The 7,880-nt window shown below is 42.2% G+C and overlaps 1 long non-coding RNA gene across 1 annotated transcript; it reads left to right on the forward strand.

Annotated features, from left to right (window-relative positions):
• The first annotated feature begins 60 nt into the window (after positions 1–60).
• On the forward strand, positions 61–5,706 carry LOC121308533. Its single transcript, XR_005948520.1, has 3 exons — positions 61–150; positions 3,351–3,475; positions 5,230–5,706. It is a non-coding gene; the product is annotated as an uncharacterized LOC121308533 (long non-coding RNA).
• Positions 5,707–7,880: the final 2,174 nt, after the last annotated feature.

Genomic DNA, 7,880 nt, shown 5'->3' on the forward strand with positions numbered 1-7,880 from the left:
TAAAGAAAGCCGCAAATGGCTGTGCAATGTCGTTACCACTTATTTAAGAGACCGCTGTCTAATCTGGGCTCATATCGTGATACAGGCGCTCATAATTCCATTACATTGAATGGCAGTATTTTTCAGAACCTGTCTCGCCAGCGCGCACAGGTAGGCTGCTTCATTTTTCGATATTTGTGTCAAACTCGTCATTTTCAAATCATGTTTATTAAAGGCAGTTCTTTATGACGTTCCCAAAAGAAAAGACAGTGCCCTTTTGGGTAGGTGTAAATGTGTGTTCTCAAACCCCTGTTTTTAGAAGCGGATATGTTTAATCTATCCAATTCGCTAAAAAAAAGTCCCTTTTTTGACAAACCTAACCAGACCAGGAATGCGCGCAGGTGTAGTGGGCTGATAGCTTCAATGACGCACGACAGTATATCCGGACAGCTACGGGCAGGGGTCAGACAGACACGTTTAAAACATACCGATTGCATGCTGACGTATTCCCTGTTTTGAAAACAAGCCAGTATTCTATAGCAAGAGATAGTTTACCAGGTAAGTGCAAGCACACGATTGCTCTCAGTACCCTAAGCTACACATACACGCCTCCTATAGCTACCGCAAGATATGGCTAATCGATACTGGAAGCCCATGTAAATGATGCCGAATCAAAACGCAGTGCGCTCCGGTGCGTACACAGCATACAACACCAATAATAAAGACAATTCCTTCTAGCTGTCACGTTACTGGAGTCACAGGTTTACTTCGATACATTGTTTTAGAATAAATGTATCGGGGAAAGTATGGTAAAACAAGCTTGGCTGAAACCTTCCCGCAATACCGGATTAATAGTGGTAAAACGCTGAAGAATAAGGAGTCGTGGTATGTCACGCGTCTGGTGTGAATTTAGGGTTTGACTGTCAGTTTTAGCCGACATGTAAAACGCTTTGAGATACTGTGGTATGAAGGCGCTATATATATATATATATATATATATATATATATATATATATATATATATATATATATATATATATATATATATAATATAATCAATTTAAATTAAATGGAAAAGAATTGACTTCACTTTGAAGTTGCAGTTACCGACTTTGTCCACCAGGTAAATTCTCTGATCTGTAAGTGGTCTATTTACAACTGCTTCCATAACATTGTTTTTTTTTTTTTTTTTTTTGGATTCAGTTAACGAGGTCGGGCTCACTATAGCTGATGTGGTCCGACTGCCTTGTATAAATTGATGCTAAAAAGAACTAAGGGCAACATTAACTAAGCGTTTGCTTAAAGTTTGCACCGTTGGCTTCTGAAGAGATTTCAGCAACATTCGATAGCGAATAAAACTACCAGTTTTATGCAACGAGTGTTCAACCAAAAGCACTGTTTTTGAATGATGCACCATATTGCTTCTGTCGCTCTCTTCATCGTATATCCTAATTTAAAGAAAAGTTTGGGTGAACTTAATATAAGTTTTCAAATATTGAATAACTTCGTGTGAGCACCACTACAGGGTTCCCACTCCCACATTCTCGAGCACACACACACACACACACACACACACACACACACACACACACACACACACACACACACACACACACACACACACACACACACACACACACACACACACACACACACACACACACACACACGATCTAAACCCCAAGCCCTGCAGCAAGCCTCCAGCACAGCAATGCACATCAGCTGTTGTCTTTCCTTACCTACATACAGAAACACTTACAGTATTGCAGGTTAGATAAAGTCAATGCACAGTACAGCTGGAAGTGGGGTTTTGATGTGGTTTGCTAATGGTCCCTCCATGGTTTATTAGGGGAATACAATAGTACCCTAATCATCGTTCTGTAAAGGGAGGCTCCTCATCTTTAGAATTAGAAGGGTTAAACATTACAATGCAGTGCTTCAGTCCAGGGCAATATAAATGCCTGAAGCTGGGATGCAGTTGCCAGCCAACGCTTTATGAAGGATTCCCTGTGACTGTGCTCAATGATTAACCAAGCTATTGATTCCTTTGTTCTTTTTTCAATGCTCTGTACTCAGAATGATGCTTTCGATTGCACTGTGAAAAATGGTGCTTCTTCGATTTGTACAGTACAGCTCTGCGGCTCAGCTGAAGCACAGCCTGGCACAATGGACACAGTGCTAATTAACAGGTTGATGCTAAAAACACACAAGCAGCAGTATTAATGCCCCAGTGGCCAAAACCCTAATGTCAGGGCTTTTCTTAGGTAAGATTCAAGATGTAGTCCCCCTACTTCCAAAGACTGCTTACTGTTCTTCCCTCACGCAGGATACTGTACAGTACAAAGTGCATTCTACACCTGTGATCACAGTGAACGACAGTATACTGTACTGTAGATTACAGAACTACGCAGAACCATGGAAAATATCATGAAAAACATAAAGAAAACGAAAGCATTTAAAAATGGCATACCGCTATGATTTACATATTTACAATCTTTAGTCCAAGCTTAAAAAACAGCACGGGTAAATGTGCATTTCTGCACTTTTCATTTTTAGTGTTAAAATGGTCATATTCATAATCTATAACTGAGCACTTCCGGATTCATAATCTAAAAGGACGACTGCTGAAGGACAATGGGTTGACTTTATCATTATACCTTATAAAGGTGTTTTTTGTCCTTATTAAAATATACTGCTACCATTACAGAACAGTTCAGTATTACTCCCTGTGTCATCTAATAATGACGTACCTTTCTTTACAACCAAAAGAAGCTGGTTACCTTATAGGCCTTCACTGTATGTTGAAAGTACTATCTCCATAGGTGTTCCCTGTATAAAGCAGATCCTTTTTCCATTTGGCTTTGATTCTGTAAGCTACGGTGGAGCTTGCAGTTTGCAGTTGACATTCATAAACTCCAGGGAATAGCTGAGGCCTGCTCTTCACAGAGAGAGGACCAGGGTGGCAAGAAAGCTTCCAGGAGGGAGACAGTGTCAGTCTGGAGAAGCTGAAACTACCATTAGGGAATGCAAACAAGCTTGTGATGGCCTAGGAATTACAGTATAATACAAAATGGACTGTGATTGTGGGACACTAAAAACCTTAATCAATGGTTTCCTTAAAGGCATAACAACATCCTCCCCTGTTGTAACAGAGACTGTTGTAAATGTTGGACACACTTATCATACAATTAAGATATTGAGGTTTTGTTTCTACAGCTGCCAGCAACATTAATCTCATTATGACAGAATGGCTGGGATTGTAAATCCGGTCTATTGTAAATGTATCAGCTGTGAGCATCATGGCAGCATTCCTGTATGCAGGGTCTAATACATTCTGTTTCATTCCATTACTTTTGCATGTCCCTCCTCAGACCTGAAGGTTAAGATGGGAGTCCAGGCTGCTTTCCAACTAGAGAGAGAACAGAGGAGAAAGGAGAGAGAAGAGAGCTCCCCCCTCTGGCCATTCCATCTTCCCAGGATGCCAGTGTAGAAACAGGTGAGGCATCGATCGTCTGCTGATCTGTGTGTGTGTGTGTGTGTGTGTGTGTGTGTGTGTGTGTGTGTGTGTCTGTGTGTGTGTGTATGTGTGCGTGTGAACTGTACACGGTTCCCTTGGCTTGCTGGTAACCAGTATCTATCCATACAGCTTTCTACTGCAGTTGAATTCCCTTGTTCCCCTGGTGTGCATGAAATCAACTTCTAAGCCAAAGTGGCTTCATGCTCGCTCAGCTTAAGAAAACTTCCATTTATGTTCCTCTGTATATATATATATGGCCAAAACCTGCTGAATAATGTTACGTGAACATATTGAACTACGTACCGCTTTGTAATGTGACATTTCAAAATCTAACATCTAAGACTTTTGCAATATCATTTTGCAGTTTCTTTGATTACATGATGATAAATAAAAGATCTAAGCTATGTTCCTATAGTTTTTTTTAATTATGTCTCAAGCCTAAAATTCTAGGTGATGCAAAACTTATGGCCATAGCTGTTTAATATATGCTTGAGTTCCATTTTCATTGCTCCCCACATCATTGTACATCTGAAGTTTTTAATTTTAACACATTTTCTTCATAACTCAATAAAACAGCTGAAAATAATTTCATCAGTAAAGAGCACTTTCATTCCTAAATATCGACTCCCTACGTCCTTCTTAACTTGCATCTGTCTCATTATTACCATCTCAGTTCCATTCTGAATACATTTGCAGGCATGTGGCGTTTCTTTTATTAAAAGATTACAATCAGATGATTTCAGACGCTTCTGTTTCTGCCGTGCACGTTTCCTTTGGCTCATTCCAAATCCAGAATAACATGTTGATTATTAATTGGCTCAGACAAGCTATATTATCCCCTCTCTTGTCACTAAGGGCGATAATTAAAATGTTCAGATCTGGAACAGAGAACTGGAGCTCCAAATCAATGCTGATACAGAAACATTTACTGTACAAAAAAAAGACTGTAATGTCATTTAAAAGATGATATATGGTGCAGTCTTAATTTGTGGAACTAGTATACTTACCATAACTAAATTGCTGCAAAACTACACTGATTCAGGCCCCACCCTTACTGTCCAATCACAAAACACAAAAGGCAATGCAGTGGCAATCATCCTGGCGGTGCAATGGTTATTTTTCTATGGACTAGGCAATGCAATTGATTCCCAATAGATTCCCAATGGTATAACGCAGACTATGCACTGGTAATCTTGTAGTACCAAACAGTGCGCTGCCACTGTGTCAGGATCCACCGTGCTGTATTTGTTCCAAATCCATTGTGTTGCTGGTGCTGGTTATGCTGTAATATTGTGCTAATGGTTCTGCAAGGGTTTCTTTGAGGAGTTCTCCTAGGAGAGGCTGCTGAGTTCATATTAACAACATCAGCATAAGACACATACTTACCTCTCCACTCCAGAGGTTGTTCTTTAGTTGAATGGTAAGACGTTCCTCTTTGAGCAGTGAGGTTAGTGGTTTGCCTCCAGCCCTGGCCTTTCTATTTAATTAATTGGGCTGATATGACAAGCCAATACAATTGCTACTATTGTGCAACCCCAAAAGTATTTTGCTCTGTTTCGTTTTTCAGTATTTTGAGTGTCGATTTCTGAAATCTGATATGTTCTCATTCTGAATTTCATCTGGATGTTTGATTCAATATTCTGTTGTATGATTAGCAGACTGGAAACACAGTGAACATGATGCCACACGCACAAAAAATGGCATAACAATTATTATTACCTTGATTTTCCTAGGGGCTGCTGAGCTGATCAATCCCAGAATGCCCCCTGATGTCTGGATTGATCTCCTGCAGGGGTTCTGCTCCCAGATCTTTCAGTTTTAATGAGAATCGCTCACAGAGAGGCTGGATTGATAACGCCGCTGTCCTGAAGCTCTCTCTCTCAGACTGGGACACATTGTTTATCATTTATTTATTGTCTAGGTTAAAAGATATTGCAACATCCTTTCTTTTTTTTTCTCTTTTTTTAAATTTATAGTATCCAATAATTTTTTTACCCCAGTGTGGTAGAATGCAGGATGGTCAAGGTTGGTCAACAATACAAACCCAGACTTGGGTATTGGAGTTTAAGAGCTTTCGTGCACTTTATATTCACAAATATACAAAGCTTCAAAATAAATAAATCCCCAAAACACCCAAAGCTACCGTGTTTACCTTCCTTTCTCTCTCACACTCCCCACTCCCCACTCTCCACTCCCCACTCTACACTGCACATTCTATACTCCCCACTCCCCACTCTACACTCTACACTGCACTCTATACCACTCCTCCCCACTCTACACTCTACACTACACATTCTATACTCCCCACTCCCCACTCACCACTCCCCACTCTACACTCTACACTGCACACTCTACACTCCCCACTCCCCACTCCCCACTCGCCACTCTACACTGCCCACTCTACACGCTACACTGCACACTCTATACTCCCCAATCTACACTCTACACTGCACATTCTATTCTCCCCACTCTACAATTTACTCTGCACACTCTACACTCCCCACTCCCCACTCCACTCTACACTCTACACTGCACATTCTACTCCACTCACTCCCCACTCTCCACTCCCCACTCTACACTCTACACTGCACATTCTATACTCCCAACTCCCCACTCCCCACTCCCCACTCTACACTCTACACTACACTCCCCACTCCCCACTCACCACTCCCCACTCTACACTCTACACTGCACACTCTATACTCCCCACTCACCACTCCCCACTCTCCACTCTACACTGCACACTCTACACGCTACACTCCACACTCTACACTCCCCACTCTACACTCTACACTCTACACTCCACACTCTATACTCCCCAATCTACACTCTACACTGCACATTCTATTCTCCCCACTCTACAATTTACTCTGCACACTCTACACTCCCCACTCTACACTCTACACTACACTCTACACTGCACACTCTGTACTCCCCACTGCACACTCTATAATCCCCAGTCTACACTCTACACTGCACATTCTATACTCCCCACTCCCCACTCTACACTCTACACTGCACACTCTACACTCCCCACTCTACACTCTACACTCCCCAATGCACACTCTATACTCCCCACGCCCCACTCTACGCTGCACACTCTATACTCCCCACTCCCCACTCTACACTCTACACTCTACACTCCCCACTCCTACACACTCTCTCACAAACATTTTCTTTATTGTTTTATAAGGTGTGGCCAGGGGTAATTAACTTCAATCTTTTAATTCCAATCTGGCCACATTCCACACTTTTCTATTAAACAATAAAACAAACAGTCAAACATTTTACTGAGCATGTGGCATCTTGGCCCCTGGCTGTTCCTCTGCACCTGAGCCAAGATAGCTGTTAGCCACAAAACACGCACTTCTCAATGTGTACCCAGGTGCAGAGCCTGTGCGCTGTCACACCCGGTTTTCTAGAATGTCAAATTATTGTCTGTCACCGTGGGAAACTCGTCACAGAAAAGGCTTCAGTGCTGCTTCCAAGCCAATGGTCTCTTCGCACCCAGCAGCCCGACAATGAAAGTCGATGAGGCTCTTGGAGGATGAAGGCCACTTGCAGATGTCCGCTTTACCTCACCAGGTGCCTGGCCAGAATGGGGCTGCTGCTGTTTTGACGCTTTGTGAATGTCAGGACCAATGCAACGCCCAACCCATCGGATCCACAGCCAAGACTGGCAACCTGGCACAGCCAGAAAGCTCAGCTGAGCTCACCTGGCTGCATGACTCACAGTGCATTTCACACGCTATACCTGTGACAGGTGAGATACTTCTTACATTCTTACCGTGCCTCACTTTATGCTCATAAATACATTTCTTTTGATAACCTAATGTCAGAATTATTCACTTATTCACCCTTGTGCTTGCCAAATCAGTTCTAGAATTCCATCTTTGGACCTGGTACACCAACTCAGAGTTTCATCAAGTGGGGTGCTGGTCCAGAGGTGGGGGGGGGGGGTGTTTGGAGCATCTCAATTCCTTGAGAACATTTTGGACAGTGATTAATCTGACCTAAATTATATAAATGACATTTTTATTCAATGAAAGAAAAAGAAAAGAACGTCATTGTTCATTTCAAATGATAGAATTTGCAACTTGAATTAATACCCGTCGATGAATGGAGTATGCATGCAATCATATGTCTGACCCACATAATGCAGTGGGTCTTGGGTGGTCTGAGTGCCACATGTCTCAAAGTACCCCAGGACCAGGGGAGGCAGATCCACAGTGGAAAATGTCCCATTCCAAGACCCCAAGATGAAATCTAGCAGAGGTTAGGCTCTGAAGCACCAAGACAGCAGCTTATTAAAAACTGCTCATGACTGTTTTCACGTTGCTTATCGAAAAGGGAGAGGTCAAAATGTCATTCCTTATTAACAGGT

This window comes from Polyodon spathula, unplaced genomic scaffold, assembly GCF_017654505.1.
Source record: "Polyodon spathula isolate WHYD16114869_AA unplaced genomic scaffold, ASM1765450v1 scaffolds_732, whole genome shotgun sequence".
In the NCBI taxonomy this organism is placed as follows: Eukaryota; Metazoa; Chordata; class Actinopteri; order Acipenseriformes; family Polyodontidae; genus Polyodon; species Polyodon spathula.